Below are 23,335 nucleotides of genomic sequence, written 5' to 3'. Positions count from 1 at the left end.
AAAGTATGCTTACAAAAATAAAATAAATGCAGTTTATATATAAAATTTGTTAAATAGAATTATTTAGTTTGAAAATAAGAATTTGGCTTATTGTCTGTTGCAGTTATGAACTGACTTTATTATTAATGATTTTATTAGGATAATTTCAGTTTCTTGGATGTAGAAAGTAATAAGAAAAATACTAAGAAAAGAAAAAAACTCTTCTTATGACTAACATGCAATTTTCCTGATAAATTGTAAATTTATAGTTTGTCAAAAGTCAAGTCCAAAAGTTCATGTTAGAATTCTATTTCCCCGGCTTCTGTTGTCTCTACTTAAAACCTACAAGCACACACTATGCATTTAGTATTGGTGCTTTCCTTGCTCACTGCCTGCCTTGACCAAGCCAGACTCATTCTCTCATCTTCCTCTTAAAATTACTTCTATTTTCTAGTCCCCTTGGTTTCCCATTCATTAGTTCCATACCTGTATTTCCCTTCTCTCCTTAGGCACATCTTTTGACAAAGGCTCACAACACTCAAGAGCTTTGCTTCTCACACTGTCAGACAACTACAGTCCTTCACCAAGTGATAAGTGATTCAGAGATACAGTAGTCCAACTTAGCCTCTGTACTTCTATGTCTCTAGGACAGGGTAACACACACATATTCATTTTATAGTAAAATGGCAGATATAATGGTTGTGTAATTAACAAAAGCTACATCTCTTAGAGAAAGGGGGTAAAGTATAGAAGCACTAAAGTGGTACTTTAGAGCACAATTATACATATTAAGGTATCTAGAGAATGCATTCCAAATAAAAGACATGAACCTTACCATGTTTTAAACTCATTGTCAAATCTGATTTAAAATTTGGTTTCTATAATGAGTGTTTCAGTAGGAGGTCATTCTGTTCCAAAATACAAATTGGAAAAGGTCCTTCAAAAACACAGGTGGCTGCAAAACTGTTGATAAATGACTGTGATAAGCTTTTATAACTGACCCAAACAATATCAGAACATTCTGCCAGTCCTAGCCCCTCACTGTTTTTCTGGTCTTTGTTTGGTTTTGTGCCTGAGTTTTCTTTTTCTCCCTTCCTCCCTCCCTTCCTTCCTCTCTCCCTCCTTCCTCCCTCCCTTCCTTCCTCTCTCCCTCCTTCCTCCCTCGCTTCCTTCCTTCCTTCCATCCATGCTTCCTTACTTCTTTTCTTTCTTTCTTCTTTTTCCTCCCTTCCTTCCTTCCTCTCTTTCTTTCTTTCTTAACCTCATATGCACTTTGAGGCAATGCCAAGCATTTGTGAGATGGCTTCCTGAGGTTGAGGCAGGGGTTTCAGCAGGGGGTAGGGGAAGGAGTTTCCCTACTGGAAACTCCAGTGGAAAAATGGATTTTGTTCTGTGTTTTGTTGTTGTTTTTCCATGAGAAGCTAGTGGATTGACAAGGAGATTAAACCCACAGTCTTGGCCTCATTAGCACCATGCAATTAAAATAAAAATAGAATAAAAATGCACCTTTTGTTCTAGAACTCCTGCTATTTTCTTAGTAATTTAGATGTCATTTATTCAAGACATTTTATCAAAAAGAAAAGAGCAAAAAGGCTTCCCCTTGTTAATAATAGTGATATTAATTATTACATTTAATAGTAATATAATAAAATATAATAATCATTTTAATAATAAGTGACTAAAACATATAGTACTTCTTATGTGCCAGCACTTTGGTGTTTTACATATGCTTATTCATTTTATCCTCACAAGAATCCAAAGATATGGGTACTGTAAGTATTCTCATTTTATGGATTAAGAAATTGAGGCATTGGGAGATTAAGAAAATTTCCCAGGGCCAGATGGCTACTAAGCAGTGGAGCTGGGATTTGAATTGGGCATTTCAAATCCAGGACCTTCCTAACCAGTACATTACACAGCCTCTCTTAAGGCATACTGTACAGCAGCATTTCCCAAACTTTCATGTACAGGCGTGAAGCATCTGGTGATTTTGCTGAAATGCAGATTCTGATTCATTAGACCTTGGCTGAAGGGCCTGAGATTCTGAATTTTTCACAAGTTTCTAGATGAATCTGGTCTTTGAGATATTATGATGTTCAAGCTGTCTTGAAAAAACATTTTGTGCTGTGGGGGAGTGGCTAGGATTGATGAGAAAGAACACATACATAGAAATTAAGAACATTCATGTAAATGTACATGTATATTCTACAGTTAAAATATTCTAGAGGGTAGATGTCATTTCAAAATGGTCTAAATACAACAATAAAATGATCTTAGATGTCTGAGTGAGATACTAATGTAAAAAGTGTTAAAAAGAAAGCCACAGGCCCAAAATGACTTAGACTGAGTCCCCAAACTGGGGCTTAATACCTAATCTAACTTCAGTTTCAACCTCTCACAGAAATGTAGTCTTATTTTCTGATCAGGGCCAATGAAGTAATCTGCAACTTGGGCCCCCACCATCCCCCAAAGGAAGATGCGGTCATCTGCGTGATAAGACCCTCTGTTCTTCCCATTAAGGGAAAGTGAACTTGTGTGGAATAATCCTTTTCTTCTTTTAATAACTTTATTGCCTGACCCTCTTTCCTATAAAGACCTTCCATTTTGTACAAGTCTTTGGAGCTCCCTTCTAATTCTTAGATGGGATACTGCCCAACTGATTCATAAATCATTTAATAAAGTCAGTTAGATCTTTGAATTTCCTAGGTTGAAGGTTTGTTTTTTTTTTTTAAACAAAAGTTAAATATTATTCCAGGAAGCTTATAACGATTGGAGAAAATATCTCTCTACTTCTGAATATATTTAGTTTTCAGATTTTAAGCTTTTTTTTCTGATGAAATTCATTAGTTCCTTCTTCTCTTATATTATGATGAAATAATATAAGATGATATATAAGAAATGATATAAAACTTTCCAACTTTCTGAAACACTTTTGAAGAGGGAAGCAGGCACAGATGTGCCCCTGAAGTGTTCTGATTGGTTTACTTCCTGAGATTCTCCACAATAGAACACCAGTCATTCAGGTCTTAAAATCTTTTAGGCCTTAGTGTTCTCTATTAAAACACAAATTCATGTGCTACAGTAAACAGCAATGTTTTCATAGTTGACACCTCAAATGAGATGGCTTGCCAGCCAAGACCACTAGTTGACAAAGTTCTCTCAGGTTCCATAGGAGATGTTACTCAGGAAAGGCAGGGAAAGGCAGAAATCCCAAAGAGAAGGCTCCACAAAGTTCAATATGCCAGACTTAACACTTTTGTCTAGGTTTGCTTGATCCCACTCACCTGAGTCAGGTATATAGAGTCACAGCTTCTTTCTACGCTGAATTTCCTTCTTGGAATTAGTGAGATATGTCCTTTTTTTTTTTTTTTTTGGCAAAAGAAAATACTTATTTGATTTATGAATACTTTTATTGCACCCCCTGCTGATTCAATGAACTTTTGATTAGTCTCCATGATTATTACTAATTTCATTTAGGGCAATATGTGCGTGTTTCAGTAATTATTTGAGACACTTGCAAACAGGAGGATTTTCAAAAGCAGACTGAGTAAAGGCAGATCACAGTTTGCCTGTTTTCTTTTTGACTTTCTTTAGATGCCAATAACTGCTAATTATAGAGAGCAAGGCAAGCAGTGGTTGGTAACTCACTTCTAAAATTCAATCTGGTTATAATATAGAAACAGACTGTTCCTTCTCAAAGGCTAAATGAAAGCAGTTCTATTTATTAGGTATTTCATTGGCTTTGCAAATCATATTAACAGTTTTACATTTAGGTGTTTAATCAAAAGGGTTTTATTTTCGAGTTATTTTTACAAGTGGTCAGTCAAAGCAAGAAAAACAAAATCTTGAATGTGAAGGAACTGAAGCCAACATCTATCTTGTCAGTTCAGATGGAAGAATGAACACCAGAGGTCACATCACCCCCAGGCTGGCTGCACCAGCTGAGGAACACCTAGGCCCAGGCTCTAGGGATAGGAATGCTTGGTTATCATTCAAAGAAACCTATAGGACAAGTCATTACTCAGCACTAATGAAATCTTAACATATAGAACACAGTTATTGTTTAGAGTTCAAATCTTGAGATTCACACTTCATGTAAGAGAGGAGGTTTAAATATTAAATTGTGGGGGCGCCTGGGTGGCGCAGTCGGTTAAGCGTCCGACTTCAGCCAGGTCACGATCTCGCGGTCCGTGAGTTCGAGCCCCGCGTCAGGCTCTGGGCTGATGGCTCAGAGCCTGGAGCTTGTTTCCGATTCTGTGTCTCCCTCTCTCTCTGCCCCTCCCCCGTTCATGCTCTGTCTCTCTCTGTCCCAAAAATAAATAAACGTTGAAAAAAAATTAAAAAAAAATATTAAATTGTGAATCTATTAAAATTAATATTAAGACATTACATCATCTTTCTCTGACACCTCACAAATTTGGCTGAATCCAGCTAAATAATGTGTGCATTTGTAGAAAAAATAATCCAGCATAGGGTCTCCAAAAAATGTCAGGTAGAAGTAGTTTCTCTTTTTGCCAAAAAAACTCTTATACTTGGCCTAACAAAAACAGAAGCATGATAATTTTGAAATTAATGAATGTTATTAACTCCTTTGTTATTTAGATTGTAATAATAAGATTATACAATTAAAACATTTTTATATTCTAATTCTAACCATATGCAAATAGAAGTAAACAAACACCCCATATTTTATTTATTTATTTTTCTCTCCCATATTTCATTTCTAAGTCAGTGAAACCAAGTATAAGAGGGTTGTGTAATGATCACAGTTCTCAAGAATACAAGCTTGCTGTTGATTTCTTTGAATGTCCTGAAACACATATTTCTTCACTGTTCATTCATGTGATAATTATGCTTTGTAGATTTTTTTTTAAAGAACTATTAATATTCTGTATCTAATTAATAGATTGAGTGGTCAATTATCTTTGGTGCAACTACTCAGTATTCCTCAAATGGTAAAAATTTAGTGTGTAAACAGACAAAGTCTTCCAATTGCTACAACCATTTCCAGTACAGTCTGTTGGCCTCCTATTGATATTATTGTATTATAACATAGTTTAAAATATCCTATAATAAAATAGACTGAAAATTTATCTTACATTATGAAATAAAAAATAAATAATCTATTTAATTTGCATATACAAACTACTAATTTCCATTTTATTAATGATATTAGCATAGTGGTAAATAGGAACATGCTGTAAAAAATATCTAATCCCAGAAAATCCTAAAAAATTTCATTTCAGTGAGAAATTTTAACTCCTCCCCTAAGACTATCCTTACTAAACAAACTAATTATGTAATAAAATAATGTGGTTGGTGTTTTATTTCCTTGTAATTCCCACGTTCACTCTTTAGTAAAGTTGCTTATGAATAACACAAAGATCTAAAGATAGAAGGAGGTCAAAATAAGGATTATTATAAAGCTATTAAAATCACAGATCTGAAATATATCTATGTCCTCCTTTTCTTTAACTATTCCAATATCAGCTTAACTGTCGAAATAAGTATTTTTAATCAACAGGATCAACGTCAGAAATCTTTTTCAGAAACAAATTTTTATTGTGTTTACTACTCCTCAATTGTATAACGTTTACCTTTCAAGCATTAAAGGACCACCCTTAATGTTGTATCCCAGGATTAGATGATTCAGTCAGTGCTTACCTTGCCAAATGCACCTTGGTTTTTACAGGTTTCAATTTATTTTCTTTTAATTGGGGCAGAGAGAGGGAGGCACAGAATCCAAAGCAGGCTCCAGGCTCCGAGCTGTCAGTACAGAACCCGATGTGGGGCTCAAACCCATGAGCTGTGAGATCATAACCCAAGCCGATGTCGGACGCTCAACCGACTGAGCCACCCAGGTGCCCCCAGACTGATCTTTTTATTGAGTAACTTTCCTATTCCTTTGGTAATTTAAAAAATGTTCCTCCTCTGAACTTTCTCTATTTATATTTAATCTGTCCCAATCAGAATAGCATAAAGTGGTCTCTTTCCATGAGAGCATCTCACAGTTTTGCAGTGAAATGTTTTCTGTCTTATTTTCAATCCTTTCTGGATGATACCAGGATTGATGGATTTTCTCAGCTGCTACAGCTCAACAGCGCAAGGTGTGAAAAAGCACAGAACAACTGTTTAAAAAGAGAGGCAAAGTTTTTCTTCTTCTCTTCCTTTAAAAAAAAAAATTCTGGTTCTTTTTATACCAGTTTTAAACCCAGAATACAACTGACTTAGACTCTATGCATACATTTTTCCTACAATGTAAAATGTGAAGGTTTTCACTTGATTGGTTTCTAGTTGACCAATTAATTGGTCTTTACACTGTAGTTAGCCAATCACTGAATAAATGATGGGAGCATTTGTGTCACAGCTTCAGCTAGGTAAATATTATCATCAAATTATTATTATGTCATAGGAGGAAAATACGGGTTAATACAAAATATTTCTCCCAGATGTCAGTTGCTTTAAGATGCTGCCTACAATTAAAATATATATATATCTAGATTTAAAGACTGGACTGTGCCAAGACCAAAAGCCTAAGTATTTAGCTCTTTAAAAGCTCAGAAAGTTCGGCTAAATCCATGTAGGTATTTTGTGCATTAGTAGAAAAAAAAATACTAGGTCAGTGAAGAAGAGCAGAATTTGCCACCCCAAAATGCGTCTTTGGCATAAGGATTATGTCAGGCTGATTATTTTTAAGAATAACTGTAGGAAAAGAAAAGTTCTGAAAACCTAATAAAAGTTACCCAGTAAGAGACATTTACTTTTATAAAGGAAATCTCTATTTGTGTCTCTCTTTCTGTATCAGGAAGAGGAGGACGACAAAATCTCCAGAAACTCTTACCAATGGAAAAGGCAAAGGACTTAAATCTGCATAACAGCCTTACCATGTTCGCTGTGTTTTTCTTGGTGACCTCCCCAAGCCCTTCCCTGGGCTTCCCTCCCCTCACCACTTATTCTTTTGTCTTGGGCCACAGATGGTGTTTAAGATGGTGGCTTGGGGCATTTTGGGGGAGTTAATCAGTCTTCCTGGGTATTTCCCATCTCTACAGGAGATATACATGCTATTAAACTTTGTTGTTTTTCCTATTAATCTATCTTTTATTACAGGATAATCTCAGCCAGGGACCTCGAAGGATAAAGGGAAAATTACATCAGAACTATGGTGTAGATTATGTTAATAAAGCAAATTATAAGAATTGTATGCTAGTGGGATTCTGGAAAATCACATAAAAAAGGTCTTATTATGGAAAGTCATATCCATATACTCAAACCTAATGGTTACAGAAAAGTTCGAGGGCACCAGGAAGACAAAAAATGCTTCCAGCTTTCAGAGAAGACATGGCAGATGGTTAGTGTAACTTACTACAAGTAAAGAGATGTATGGAAACAGAGGATAGATGTTCCATGGCTTGGGCAGCTGCCTCTGGAAAAGGGACAAGAAACAAGTCAGGTCTTTCCTCTCTTTCATGGGAAGTGGAATGTTTCTCCATTTCCTTTTGGCAAGGGAATGAAAGAGGAGGGAAGGGACTCCTATACAGTCTCCTTCCTTCACATATAAGGAGAAACTGGATTGCAGAGTAGGGCAATGAATGAGTCATTACAGACCAGAACCAAGAAAGATAGTGGGATATAAAAGGGTAAAAGCTTAAAAATCTTGGAGATGCAGAAAAATTCCTGAAACGAATGGAAGGAAAGATATATCAACTCTTGCAGGAGGAAGAAGAAACAAAAGTAAGAAAAGGCAAGAAAAACAATCTTTAAAGTACAAAGAAAATGTAAGGCTAGCTGGCTGAAAACTCACTCTCCCACCAAGAAGTTGCTGGCTATATTATGATTTTCACTAATTCCCTAGTGGTCCTGTGTCTCCTACCCCCAACTTGGACCTGCCTAAGACCTAAACTCAATCATTAGGTGCATCCAAAGTTTTAAAGCTTGAATTCTGGAGTCTGGCTTGGGTTTTCATCCAAACTCTGCAACTTTGCTACCTGTGTCATTTTGGATAATTTATTTATCTTTCTCTGCTTGCTTCCTGATCTAAAAAATGGGGTAATTAAAGCCTCTAGCACATAGGCACTGTTATGAGAATTAAAATGAGATAATGTGGTAAGAAGTCTTGGCTGAGTTTCTGGCTTCTAATACATGCTAATAAAAGCCTGCCCATGTTATGTTCTTCGTCATATAGTTTAAGAAAAATTATCCCCCCCCCCATACCTTGAATTCTTAGTGGTAGAGCTATTGGTTTGAAACTCAAGTTGTTAACTTCACTTTTAACTGCTCAGAAGGACACTGCTTTCCTACACCGAAGACGAAAGGAATTTCAGTTGTACCCACCTCTCACCAGTGGATAGCTCTCTCTGCCAGTTTCCTCAAGATTTCCTTTTAGTCATCTCCAGCTGAGCCTATCCTGGTACATTCTGTGCTACTTTTAAAATTCTATAAGCCAAGAAAACAAAACACAAACAAGTGGCTTCACAAGCTGAGAACTGCAAAGCTGAAGTGCCAGGAACCCACACGCCTGCAGGCACTAAAGCTGCGAAACCACCTTGTTCTAAAGTTGTGCCCGAGGTCAGAGAGCCCCAAGAAACATTTCTGCTTCAGCCAGAAAGCATCCAGTGCTCATACATACCCTCAGATACTTAGGTGTGTTTGCTTCAACCAGCAGATTGAAAATCCAGAGCTCAGAAAACAAATAGCTCCTTGCTAAACGCAAAACGAATTCCTTTTGGAAAGGGGACTTTCTCCTGCATCTCTTTGCTGTGAAGATAGAGTTTACTTTTCTCTTGTCTAAAACTCCATCCGAGTTTGGTAAGTCCTATGGACAGATGTCAATATACTTTCCTTAGGAGTTTTGCACATTCTCAAAGCAGAGGACCAGGTGACATGGGAAGGAGAGGAATGCCAATTTGAACAAATCGTTCAAATAAACAGGTCCCCTGAGACTTTTTCTTTTTTTCAGGGAAAGATCCCTGACGTATATAAAGCTCATCAGTCTTTTTAATTCAAGAGGTTTCCTATTTTTAAAAAAAGTATACAGGTAAAGGAGCTGGACCAGAATCATGTTTATGTTAATACAAAGGGTCAGACTGGTCAAGGGTCTGCATTTGCCTATTAAGCCCACTCAGGGTTAGAGAAGAAGACCCTGCTTTAGAAACAAGTCCCTTCTGTAGGTTTCTGCCAGTGAGACAATAGTAACCAAATTAAACAATTCTTGAGAAAGCCAAGAGCAATGAAGTGAAAACCAATGAGGTGAAAGCCACTTGGATCGCTCCTGGATGAGGCTGCCAAATCAGTCACAGAGAACCTGAAGAGAGGAAATTTTAATGAGGAAAAAGTCCTTGCAACAGACCTTGGTCTTCAACTCTCAGTTCCACCTGGGATCATCAGCAGGCAAGTAGGTCGAGAGATTTACAAAATTTGAAGAGTTTGAGACTCCCTACACGGGAACTCAATCCCAGCTTTCATGAGTATGGTCAAACAAACAAAACCTTCAGAACAAACAAACAACAACAACACAAACCAAAAAAGTTTTCTGCTTATCCCCTTTTCAGTGTTTTCATCATTGGCTTTCACTATTTGATTTTTCAGTTGAACCCATCTGGCAGCACAGGTTGCTCTGTACATCCTACTTCTCTGCTAACAGACCCTGTCTACATGCAACGCTGCTGTTGAAGCTGACCATGTTCCCCTGACACTGCACCTCACAACTCCCAGCCACATCCCAGAGCTGGTCAATCCTCAAAGGACACCCAGATGCCATTCAATTTTCAAATACAAATATTTGAGACATGCACGGGATCTACACATTTCAACTGGTTCATACCAGGGGGATGGAAATGGCTGTCAGTAACCTGTTATTATATTGGTGTGCCACAGGCATACAAAGATCCCAGCAGCTCTTGCCAGGGCTGATACCAGCAGAATCAGAGTGAAACAACAGGATTATACAAGAAAGGTGTTTGGGCAAGAGCTTGGAGAACACAAATTTCCTATAATACTGAAAAACAATGTAACTTGATGCAAATGGTGCCAAGAGTGTTACTGCTCTGTGCCAGTGAGAACAGTCAGATGCTCATGGTATGTGGGGCAACCCACGAAGTATCATGGTTGCCTTTCAGCAGCTTAGTTGTCGGTTTCTACAATGCCTCCATCAGAGGAGAGGCAGATTTCAGATGATCAGGGGCTCCTTTGAATATACAACACACTCCTTTCAAAATGTAAAGTCACGCTCTTTCTATTTTTTACAAATTGACCTATAAAAGCGTTCTGGAATTCGGGGAAGAAATCATGCAAAAGGAGCTGATATTTTGCTACAGTTTCTTTTCCCAGGGCATAACAGATTCTAAACAGAAAGCAACGGTACAAAGGAGGGCAAAGGCTGTTTACCTGAAAAGACACAGCTTGAAAATGAAGTTTGGCTTCCACTCACACACAGGAAATGTGCCCTGATATTTCATTCACCTTTTCACCCAGCCTCCGCACGCATGTCTTGACAGCAGATGGCAGTAATGGGTATATGATGTGACAATATCAGCACAAGACAGCAATACTGGAGAAATGCATCGGCATAAATTCTATTACAAGTGGTTATTACAGCACTAATACTACATTTTAAGGAGATAATGGTGTGGCTTGCCCACTGCGTGTTCTCTTAGCATTTGTTTTACGTTCCCAAGTGACCTGTCATGGCCCACAACATTTACTATGGCATTAAAAAAAGAGCAGTTGTGAATGTTTGTAATTTGATAATGGGTAGAAAAAAGTCTGCAAATACAAGTTTTCGAGATGGTAATTCCAACTTTCACCATCACTGGCCTCATGAAAATTCCACCTTATGAAAATTCTTCTTCATAATTCATGAAAAGTTTCAGAACAGCAAATGAAGTAATAAAATGTCAAAAATGATCCAGGAGCAACATCAAAAACTGACAGTTTTGTTATTGGCTGCTATTTATGTCACTTGCAATGGCACTTTGTTTCCTTGATTCTTGGTGGCACTAGACATATGATACTATAAGACACAAGGTAATTGGTGAGAATAAAGCAAACAGATAACTAAATGACATTTTTTGAGATTCTCTGACATATATGTTATATTTCTCTTTATTCTGATAGATTCTGATGGGGATCCTTTTCTAAAAGCATAAACTCATTATTAAAAAGTTAATTAATGGGGCACCTGGGTGGTTCAGTCAGTTGAGCATCCAATTCTTGATTTTGGCTCAGGTCATGATCTCACAGTTCATGAGATTGAGCCCAGCATCAGGCTCTGTGCTGACAGCGTGGAGCCTACTTGGGATTCTTTTTCTCTTCCTCTCTCTGCCCTGCCCCCATCCCCTCTCTAAAAATAAATAAATAAACTTTAAAAAAATAAATGAAAAGTGGATTCATGTTATATGTAAAAAGAAGCTTGTTCTTCTCATACCTTTACCAAATTCCTCTTTGTTCTGATATGACTGCACAGGGGTCTTTTTCTAAAAGAATAAACGAGTCACACACACAAATAATTTAGGAATATGATTTTTTTTGTTTTAGAATTTATAATACAAATTAATTTTTTTAAGTGACTGGTTTACTCTTAACATGCTCTACATCGTATCCCAAGTCAGCCAATAAAGGTTTAAGATATAAACCTACAATGAGTTTCCTGGTTAAGTACTAATGCCTGCCAGAACATTATCACTAAGTAACCTCACCATAATATGGACAGAGACTAGCTCTGACATCCAGCCTTTGTATGCTGCATTCTCTTTGTGAGTATGCTATTCCATGGAGGAGATGCTAGAATTGGGGCCAAAGTCATGAAAACTCCGCTGCTTTCCTCTCTGTGATTTTGTACTACCTCCAAACCTGGGTTTGGTCTTTAATTTCTCTTCAAGAAACCAGAGCCAAGGAGCAGCTGGTACTGTTTACTCGCTTGCTGCACCTGTAGTTCTGCTTTGCAAGGCATAGAAATGGATTTTCTCCATGAAACATGAATTTCTAGAGCTGGAGTTTGCCCCGTCAGTCACGGGTCCACAATACATCCAAAGCAGGAAATGGGAAAATGGCAACATTAGTGGACTGTTTAGGCTCTTCTCCTTTGTTTGCCTTTAAATTAATCTCCTGTTCATGACTCAGTGAGGAAAACATCTTCCTTTGAAGACGAATTAACTGAAAAGTGCATTGAGGGATTTCAGATTTATAACATAACCACCTTGAACCCTCTGCTCTTGGTGAACCTAAAGAATACCCACAGGCAGACACTGCACATTCCTGGTTCCTCAATTTACGTCAAAATGGTTTCCCGAGCCTGCCATTCCTAACTCCTACATGCAACTGGAAGCAGTTTGACCATTAGCACGGAGTTAAAAAAACAACGTTCTTGAATTTTTCATTCCTTGGGTGGGCCCTGATAATTTTAGGAGCTAAAGCTTGAATGTTGCCTAAGTCAGTCATTGTTCAAGAATCCCTTATTGAGCAGAGTCCTCAACAGTAAAGACTGTAGATACAGCAACTCTCCCTGCCGTCAAGAAGCTTATAGTTCAGCTAGAAAGATAAAGTCAGTGCACAAGTACTTAAAGTGGAGTGCCTAATTGTGTAACAATAATTTTATGTGAAGCTCTCCACAGACCTTCTTAAGGTTTCCTCTTGCTGGTTTGACATTACTATTCAACAATGTAATAAACTCCAGAGCTGCCCTACCCAGTAATGGGAGCCCAGCCACCAGTCACATGTAGCTATTGAGCACTTGATGTGTGGCTAGTGCCACAAGCTAGAAAGATGATATTTTGGATATGTTAAGTTAAATAAATATTATTACTAAATTAATTTAACCTGTTGATCTTTACCTTTTTTTATCAAAATATTTAGAGTTCCATGTATCGCTCCCATTATTTTCCTATCCGATAGCGCTGTCCTGCTGTTTGACTCCCTGTATGCATATCCAGATAAAATTAAGACATATATAATTTCTTTCTTGTTCCTTCTATCATTAATTAATTAATTAATTAATTCATTCATTCATTCATTCATTCATTCATGGTAGGTGCTTTATTTCCTCCATTTTGCAGATGAGGAAACTGAAGCAGGTAGAAAGGTATGAGATGTGGTGTAAGATTTGACCTCAGGCAATCTGACTCACCTAGCATGTTCTACTCTAGTAATCCAGATGAGAAGCCATGAGGGCCAGAACCAAATGAGGGGTGATGGGTTGGAAAAGAAAAGATGAACTAAAGTGATATCCTCAAGGCCATATGAACACAGCACAGTGAGCAGTTTGTTGTATGGCATAAGGGAAATAGAGATAGAGCTGACTCCCAGATTCCTGGCTAAGAAGACAGTGCCACCAAACAAAATAAGAGACATGTAGAGAAGTATATATGAGATGATGAATTCAGTCAAATTGAAGCACCCGTGAGAAATCCAAGTGGAAATGTCTAATAGGCAGCTGTGCATATAGATGTGGGCCTCAAAGGAGATATTTAGGTTGGATATATTAATTCGTTTTTGTTTGTCTCCCCCTCAACTTCTCCCCATTACCCTCCAATAGCCTTTGCCTTTTGAATTACAAGGGAGCTTCATGGTTGAATGAAATATGATTCCTGACTTAAACATTCAAACTTCTGCACAATGGGACTCCAAGCTCTCTACTAAGCTCTCTCCTCTGTGTAACACACACTTTGCCCCAGAGAAACCGGATTACATATGTAGCCTTGACATTAGTTGTGCTCTCAACACACTTGAAGATAGTGGTTTAAAGGGATGTGAGCTACCAATGACACCAAATGCTGGATCTAATGCTTTCTCTAAGATTTATAGGAATTTGTGGGGTAGTGGGAATAAAGAAGAAAATTCCACTATCAGAATCAGTTCAATTATTAAAAACTTTCAATTGCCATAGACAAAGACAGTTCTTCCAGCCATTAACAGATGGTAATAGCAATTGCTCATGTGGGATCACTTTGGATTTATGCACAATTAGAGTTTTTTGTGACCCGAGTGTTTTGTAACCAGAGGAGAGTCTGTGATGAGTTTATAGCTCTACTCACCTTCCTGCCACTGTGGTCTCTCTTTTATATTAACCAGTCATGGAAGTCAGCCCTCTTCCTTAGTTTCAAGGGGAAAAACCCCACAAAAACCCAAAACCAAAACCAAAACCCAATAGCAAAGTAAAACCAGACTAAATAAAAAAATATCACAAACACCTAAACCCCACCCACATAAAACATTTGTTGGAAGAAATGAAATACAGAAGTCTGAAGAGATGAGAGGAATTACAGCAGAAGAATGAAATAATTAACAATTCATGTTAGATACTCTGGTTGCAGAAATTCCCTCCATTTTAGCTTTAGTCTCCTTTTCCAACCTTGCCCTTTCTCTCCTCTTCCCTCATCCTCTCAGCAGCAAACCTCTGACCTCTCATTTCTTAAGCAAATCTCTCCAGCCTCTACCCCACTGAAGTTTTAGGGCCCCCTCCTACATACCTCTGCTCATCAAGATCCTCAGCTTGGGGTGCCTGGGTAGCTCAGCTGGTTAAGCATCTGACTCTTGGTTTCTGTTCAGGTCATGACTCATGGTTCATGAGTTCTAGCCCCATGTTAGGCTCTTCACTGTCAGCATGGAGGCTGCTTGGAATTCTCTGTCTCCCTCTCTCTCTACCCCTCCCCTCTCTGGCTTGGGCTCTCTCTTCCTGTCTCAAAATAAATAAATAAGCTAAAAAAAAAAAAAAAAAAAAAAAGATCCTCTGCTAAAGGAAAGGGATCCTCCTGCCCTGGAAGGCAGATGTGCCCATGATCCTTGGTTACACAAATTCTTCTTCCCAAGTCTTTGCTTCTCCTCTGGTTCCTGTTAAACTCCTAATCAATTCAAGGCCCAATTCAGTTCACAGAAGCAGGACTCCTGCTCCCCTTCCCTATCCAAATACCTTCTCTCCACCACCCCCAGCTCTCACACTGCTACAGGAACCTTCATTCCTCTAGGTGGAGAGTTTTCAGCACTAACTTCATATACTCCCTATTTGACTGCATTTCATTTGAGGATGGGTTCTATCTATGTGGCTCACACCAATCATCTTCTTGGTACAAACTGGTTAAACTGACCTCCAAATCAGTACACACAGAAATGATTAATAAAAAACCTGATATATTCTTCTCTTATTTCATTTTGGGTAAACCTACAAGGTAATCCTTAGAATGACCTTGTTTGGAAATGAAAACGGTGAATCAATAATTCTCCTGTAATCATATATTTGAAATCTCATCTACACCCTGTTATGCCTGGTAAGTGGATTTCAAATTTGCATGGGAAACATATTGTGCTTTGCTGTTGCATTTACCCAGTGGATTTGCTAATAATTTAGGAAGTTTAGCAAATATGATGCAGTGTAACTTGTAATATTTATTTGCTCTCTCAGCTGTGATTTTAATCCCCAAAATAACAAGCTCAGACAACAAATTATTGATATGCTTTGTGCTGTTTATCAATATTTACTTAGATTTATTTTGGAAAAAAAATCCAGAGGGGGGCTATTTAACATAATTGGGCATTAAACTGTTTGATTTGGTACTCACTGTTTTTGAACATACATAATAAACACATGGAAGTTATTGATGCAAACCTGTTTGTTCCTGTCTACAATAGGAGATTAGAAAGGGTAGGTTTTTTTTTGTTTTTTTTTTTTTCATTCAGGAAAAAGTAAGTTAGTTGAGATACAATTTGTTTTGCTTCTTTTATTTGAAAGCACATTTTAAACAAGCCAAATGGATTTCATATGGTCTGTCACTTGACTTGACATTTAAGGACAATACATGGTTTGCATCCTATTTTCAGTTACTATAGAGTGGGTGTATAACCCTGCATCTCCCTTCTTCATGACAAATTCTCACTTTATGCAACTTTAGGAAACTACTAAGCAGGGCTATGTTAACGAAAATAGATTAGTCACTTGAGCTCTGTAAAATGTGTTTGGGAAGAACATTTTTGAGAACATTTCCAAAATCCTTGTGGGCTTATTATGACAGATGAATAAAGATAAGAAGGCAGTGATAAGATTTACATTTGACAATAACAGGTGGCGGTAGTACTGGAGGAGCGGGGCTCTGTCTTGGGCTTGCAACAGCAGTAATCAGCATCTGAAGTTCAAGATCCTGCTTCCAGGTTGGCACACCTGGTTTTTCTTCTTGCCTAGAAGCATCACAAGAGCACAGTCCGATTTTTTTTGTTTCACTCTTATATTCCTAGTCTCTAGAACAGTGCTGTAGTATAATAAGCCCACCATATGTATTTTCTGAGTGAATGAAATCTAGTGGACTCATTCCTCCATTATTCTTTGATTATTCTTCTATTATAACTAATCCTGTATTATTAAAGTCATGTCACTAATTTTCCTCTTTTCTAGATACAAATCACCTGAATCTTCTACTCTTTATTCATCTGTCATAATAACCACACTGGGATTTCTAAAACATCCAATAATTTCTATCTATGTTTTTAACTAATCTGCATACTAGGACTATGCTTTCAAAAAAAAAAATTTGAGTGAATTTGAACCAGCTTTGGAGTAGAGACATCAAGGATGTCTCAAAGTTAGTGTCCTGCCCTTCAGTTTGACCAAACAGAGAATGTGACACGCTGTTCTTCTCACCCTTTCCTTAGGAGGTACACGTAGATGCACATAGAAGGGCTAGTGATGGGAAGAGAAGATTCTTCAGGGGAGATCTGCTTTTTATTTTGAAATAAAATTGGATACTATTGGAGATAGCACTGAATGGAGATGCTATTTACTTGAGCTATACTTTGAATGCAACCTCTTGAATGTTTTTGACTAAGGCCATTTAGGTAGGATTAAAAACTGCAGCTCACCTACTATTCTAGCTCCTGTCTTCCCAGGGAACTTCAAATTATACCTTTCTGTTCCAGTGCTGAGCTGCAGTCAGAACACTGAATGAAAATCATTGGCAAATGGTGCAAATGTTAGTTTAGGAACTACGTAATCATTAATAACACATTTAGTTAGCTCTCCATACAGAGCCTTAAATCATAAGTGAAAACTAAAGAAACAGAGACTTTCGATTCTGGATCCCTTCTTAGTCTATCAGTAGTATCCTCACATTCACCAATGGGCCTGAGGCCACATGTTAAGAATCCCTTCTCTAGAGGAGGAAGAAATCCAAACTCATACCCAACAGTCTTTTCCTGTTGCTATGGCTGGGCAGAAAGAGGAAGTAACACTTGTTATGTAAGTATATTTCTCATTAAGGATAAATGTTTCATTGGCCTAAAGATTTAGATTCATAAGATGAACTTCTCAGCATTATTGTATTGGGGACTAGTGACGCCCCAAACAAAACCTGGTTAAATAAGGAATTAAAAATTGTTCCGTTAATATTCCTTATGCAATTTACTTGATATGTAGCGACTATCTCTTAAGATTTTAACTTCAGTCTTTCTACTATTCTATTTTTCTGGCTCTTCCTCAATTTACATACACACATATCTTAGTGTGTATATGTATGTATAGTATATCGTATATAGTATGATGTGTGTATATATATACTTTACAAAATTATTAGTGACCACGGTCATTCTCTCCTTCATCTTCCCTTCTGCTCTCATTGTCATCCTGGCTGCACATTTTTCCCGATCCAGCCTGGCTGTCAGAGCCCATCATGTAAACTTCTCTTTCATAACTCTGCTTTTACTCCATGGTCATTCTATCCCACTCAGGTGGCAGAATTCACAACCATGGATCAATCTAAATGTTTAATCTTTAGATCTACCCCTGGTGACCCATCCTTAACACTGGTGAAAAATCACAGTTGCGCAGACTAAGACCACTATATGTTTGTGGTATCAACTTGGTTCTTAAAACTGCCCTGAAAACTCTATGTTGGGTTGGGATTCCTTGAAGCAATTCCCATGACAGGAATTCTTGCCCAGGATTTGTTGAGACAGTGCTCTCAGGAAAATGGGAGTGAGAAAAGCAGGATAGGGCAGAAGGGGAAACAAAAAGCTATACAACGCTGTCATTGTAAGTGGAAGGTCTGGGGCAGGCTTTTTGAACTCCCAGGCTAGTCAATCATAGATGTGGGCTGCTGCCTCCCACCCAGGGAGTGTGGGTGAGGCTAGGGGAGTAAAGGCTTAATCTCCTAGGTGAAGCCATTTTCAGCCTCCAGAAGGGAAGGGCTGAAGCCATGAGCGGCACCAGCACAGAATGGTTCTGGGCAAGTGCTACATCTTTACAGTTTCATTAGTAAGCTTTCCCGATTATTCTTCATACAAGTACTCTAAACCTCTTTTTTTCCTCCCACCTCTGGCCTCATCATTTCCCTCATCACTCTCAGCCCAGAAACATACCTCTGTTTCTCCAGAAAATATAGAAGCCCAGTTTGGAGTCCTACAGTGGCTTCCCACTGCTCTTAGGAAAATGTCTAAATTCCCTTAATGTGATTTCAAGCCCAGACTGACCTGACCTTTGGTTACGTTAGTAGCTTCTACCTTACTCAAATCCTTCACTGCGTTAGCCATAACAAACCTCTTAAGTGCTTTGAAAGCACACATCAGACCACATGCCCTCCTCTACTCAGAATTTTTATTTGATTACAAAATGTTCAAATTATCAAGAATTATGTTTACATACTGTTTATTCACCATAATTCACACAAAGGTGACATTTATTGGTGATGATAACCATGTCAGATTTTTAAAGAAGGGACCCATGTGCTACATACCTGCTTGCTAGAGAATGTCTATTGGTTGGCTTAAATTTTCCATACATACTTATAAAATACCTTGAGCTGACTGTGAAATTGTTGGCTCAAACGTTCTTTACCTCAGAATTTAGTAGACATTATCTAACTTCTGATATTGAGCATTGCTACCAAAAAGTATAAGGCTCACCTGCATTTATTCCTTACACATAAAATGCTTTTTTAAAAAAGCCTTAGATGTATATATGATTGTATATTTTTGAAAATTATAGTAAATTATCAGGATTCACTGTGATGTTGATTATTTTACATCAGCTTTTCTGACGATCCCATATTTTCCGAGACCCAGATCCATTTATAAACTCACACTTGATAATTTCAGGAGAGTTTCCCACTATTTTATTTATTAATACATTTTCTTCTTTAGAAACATCAATTATGCATATGTGAGGTTTACCTTTTCTCTCTCATATATATCATCTTCTGTATACTCTTTTAAAATATTTCTTTAAGGTATTTCTTTCTTCATGCCTATCTTCTCCATTTCTTGATTTTTAAAAATCATGTTTATGCTCTTTTTGTTGCTTTTAATGTAACTTTTATATACTTAATACTTTTTTTCTTGTCTCTTTCTTTCTCAACCCCTGCCAGTTTCTATTTCTTGTTTTTTTGTCTTTGTCTTTTAATTTTTCTTTGAACTCTAATATGTATTTTTATTTTGTAAAACTTTTTTAATGTTTACTTATTTCTGAGAGAGAGAGAAAGAGAGAGAGAGAGGGAGTGGGGGAGGGACAGAGAGAGAGGGAGACACAGAATCTGAAGCAGGCTCCAGGCTCTGAGCTATCAGCACAGAGCCTGATGTGGGGCTTAGCTCACTAACCATGAGATCATGACCTGAGCTGAAGTCGGACCCTCAACTGACTGAGCCACCCAGGCTCCCCTCTAATATGTATTTAAAAAATTTTTCTTTTTTAAGAATCAGGTTTTCAGGGTGCCTGGGTAGCTCTGTCGGTTAAGTACTGGACTCTTGATTTCGGCTCAGGTCATGACCTCATGGTTCATGAGGTGGAGCCCCATGTGGGGCTCTGCACTGTCAGTGCTTGGGATTCTCTCTCTCCCTCTCTCTCTGCCCTTCCCCTGCTCACGTGCCCTCTCTCTTAAAATAAGTAAACATTTTTTTAAAAGTCATGTTTTTGTCCCAACAGAAAGAAGTTTAGAGTGCAAATAAGCTATATACACTCTTAAAGGCAAGTATGTGAAACAGAACCGAAGCAAAGATAAGCACAAAAACGGACGCATTTAAACCCAAATATGCCAGCTATCACATGTAATAAATACAGAATAAAGGTTTCAGTTAGTAGTCAGGTTTTTTTGTTTTTTGTTTTCATTGTGTGTGTGTGTGTGTGTGTGTGTGTGTGTGTGTGTGTTTTGAAAGGTAGACTGTCACATGCAGCACCTCATTTGGATGTGTCTAAAGTGCTGTAGGCTTGACCACCCTACTTTCTCCTACAAATGGACCTTGAGACCTTGCATGGAGGTTCTAGTAGGGGAGAACAGCTACTTGTATACCCTTGAAAAAGAATGGCCCTTCCTCTGTTAGGGAAGGTCGTCCTCTCTGACCAAGCACGTAGCATCAGGAAGGACGTACATGGAGTGGTGAGGGAGGAAGGAGACACCCGCCGAGCCAGCCACATCACTCGAATCAACCCTGGCGATCAGTGGGGTGACAGATGTCACAGCCAGATCACCCTCACATCCAGTTGTCAGTAATTTTGGGTGGGTTGAAAAATATCCCACAACATTCAGTTTACGAGTCATGCTTCTAAGATATGATGTTACACAAATAGATGAAGTAAAATTTGGAAAATATATACCTTATTATCATGAAATGAAAGCACACAAAAATGTGTGTTTGTATCTGAAAAGAGATATAAGGGCAAGAACATCACCTGCAAGATATACTTTAAAATTTGTGTGCAGTTCCTCACTTCAGTTCAAACTACATATAACAACAATTTTACAATAGGAATAAAGAGTTAAATCTAAAAATCTAAAAATAAAAAAATGTTTTTCTAAATTTTCAAAACTAAAAAGATTCTATAGGTTTGGCTTCTTTCAGATGTTGATACTGTTCTCCTTTGTATATATTTATTTATGGTGATTTTTAATGGGCTTTGAGGGAGGACGGTGAAGTAAAAATATTTTTACTCAGGCACACTTAAGCAGACGCTCTCGACACTGAATTCTTAAAATGTTTAAAATTTTCTACGAGAGAATTGACTAATTTCAACTGGGATAAATATGATGTGGGACTCTCAAAAAAATCAACAGATCCTGGATGAACATATAAAATTGAGGAATCTGAATGGAACAGAGGAGTGTAGCTGACTTAAGGGATTCAGTGGTTCTTCAAGAAAAGGAACAAGACCTAATACCAGGAAATTACTGATGCAAATAACTAGGAGTTACCTCAAAGCAAAATAGATACATCATCAGCTCTGTCTTTTTGTTGTCTTCCTGAAGTACCAATGAAACAATGCTTCCAGATTTTGTTACCAATTAAGACCTATGCCAGATGGGTCCTGCAGCACAGCTCTGATGCTCAGAGTGGGCAAGCAGAGAAGCAGCACTCTTTATGAAATGTCACTTTAGCAAGGCTCATTATATACTCACACATGAACTAGAAATACTAAGTTTTTAGTTTTCCCAGAGTTCACACTTGAAATAGGGCTGCAGCACTTTCGTCTTATTTTAGGTGTCCCAATTATGCTCATAAGCATGAAACAACCGGGCTGTGACTATATACTCATCAGCAGAAGAGTTACAAAACCCATCTAGATTGTGACTTTTGTACCTAATTTCAGGTCAAACCAATCAACTGTGGCCCTTTTACAGAAAGCACACTTGGCAGTCTCTCAGAAGACTCAGTCATTTTGATTATCCTATGTGGATGACAGTTGATCAGTTACAACAAATTTGTCATCCGAATGATTCTGGAAAGATTGTGGCACTCCCCATAGAGACATTGTCTATATGTTCAAATAGAGGACAATATTTGGTGTTAATAACACTGATACATGTTAGCTGAAAGAATGCAGCGAGGGCACCTGATTTACCAATAGGCATCTGGAAAATAAGCTAATCTGAGCAAGAATGTACCAAGTCTAAACTTAACTTACCATTCTAAACTCCATGGCTAACACTCCCATCATGCAGACCCACATTCAAATAGGTCTTGACATAGTCTGATGTAGCTTTCAAACACAAGGTGACATTTCAAAAACCCTGTTCTAGCATAAACCCTGGTGCTCAAAACAAGACTGTTATGTTAGCCCCATGCTTCATATTTCAAACAGTAACTTAAATATGTGTGCATGTGTGTGTATCTATTTTTGTATGTGTTTATATGTGCATAGTAAGATACACACAGATACCCATACTCACGTCTGCTAGCAAAGTGCTGATGATACACGATGCTAAGATTAAACACGCGAGAAGTTAGGACAAGATAACTAAAGATGAGCCTTATCAAAGAGTCAGTGATTGAATAAAATAACACACAATTTCTTGTAGAAGAAAATCTTTTACCATGCCATTTAACAGTGTGAGTGGCTCAGTAGGTAAATATACAAGTGACCCTTGAACAGCACGGGTTTGAACTTCATGGGTCCACTTACACGTGGATTTTTTTTGATAAATACAGGACAATACTGTAAACGTATTTTCTCTTCTTTATGATTTTTTTCATAACATATTCTTTTCTCTAGCTTACTTTCTTGTAAGAATACAGTATATAATAATATAACATACAAAATATATGTTAATCGACTGTTGATTTATTGAGGCTGGTCACAGTGTGCCATTAGCAGTTAAGTTTTGGGGAGTTAAAAGTTGTACATGGATTTTTGACCAAGTGGGGCAGCGAGTGGGTCAGCACCTATAATCCTGGTGTTTAGGTCAAACATCTGGCATCTGACACAACTTTAAAACAGTCACTCAACTCTGTGATAAATGGAAGCTATCAGACACAAATGTTCTCTTTCAATCCTTTTCACAATCCTGTAATTTCATTCTGCTACCTTAGCACTTCTTCCCATCACTATCATTGACAGGCTGCTTTCATGGCTAACGATACTGATAAGCAGCTATGGAGACAAATGTCAGGAGTTAGAAAAGAGATTGTATGTTTGAACTTAAAAGAACAATAGTTCCCAAACTTTAATACACCACTGTCATTAATACACCACTGCCAGAAATTTTGGCACATCAGTGCTTTTGTTTACTTAATATTTTTCCTTAAATTGACGCACAATTAAGGTTAAAAAATGTAAGCTAGAAACTTTGTGCCACTGCATATAAAGAAAACCAGCTTGCCCCAACATAAATAGAAAAGAATAGTAAATATAAATAGAATGGAGATAAAACAATCTCATTCTATTTTGACTAGATCCCATTATCTTCTGAAAGTTCTCAGTGGGATCTCTCTTGTATTAGTTTTTACTTGCGCCTTGGGAAAGTTCCAGTGTTAAATACTGATTTTATGCCTAATAAGTACCTATTGAGGTACTTACTATTATAATAAGTACCTAATAAGGTTCCTATTTGGGAACCTTTCTGTTCTTCACATCCAAATCTATGTGACCTCAGAAATCTTTTGAGGAACTTATTAG

General features: G+C 37.7%; 1 protein-coding gene and 1 pseudogene across 11 annotated transcripts in view; both read right to left on the bottom strand.

The window, feature by feature from the left end:
* The window catches only part of LOC112866789 (protein Wnt-2b pseudogene), a 46,702-nt pseudogene extending 29,079 nt beyond the window's left edge, over positions 1 to 17,623 (bottom strand).
* Positions 1 to 23,335, bottom strand: part of MAGI2 (membrane associated guanylate kinase, WW and PDZ domain containing 2) — a 1,355,992-nt gene that overhangs the window by 400,950 nt on the left and 931,707 nt on the right. The window lies entirely within an intron of this gene.

This window comes from Puma concolor, chromosome A2, assembly GCF_028749965.1.
Source record: "Puma concolor isolate L17-30 chromosome A2, mPumCon1.1.hap2, whole genome shotgun sequence".
Lineage (NCBI taxonomy): Eukaryota > Metazoa > Chordata > Mammalia > Carnivora > Felidae > Puma > Puma concolor.
The sequence above is the reverse complement of the archived record's forward strand: the minus strand, read 5'-3'. Positions and strand labels throughout refer to the sequence as shown.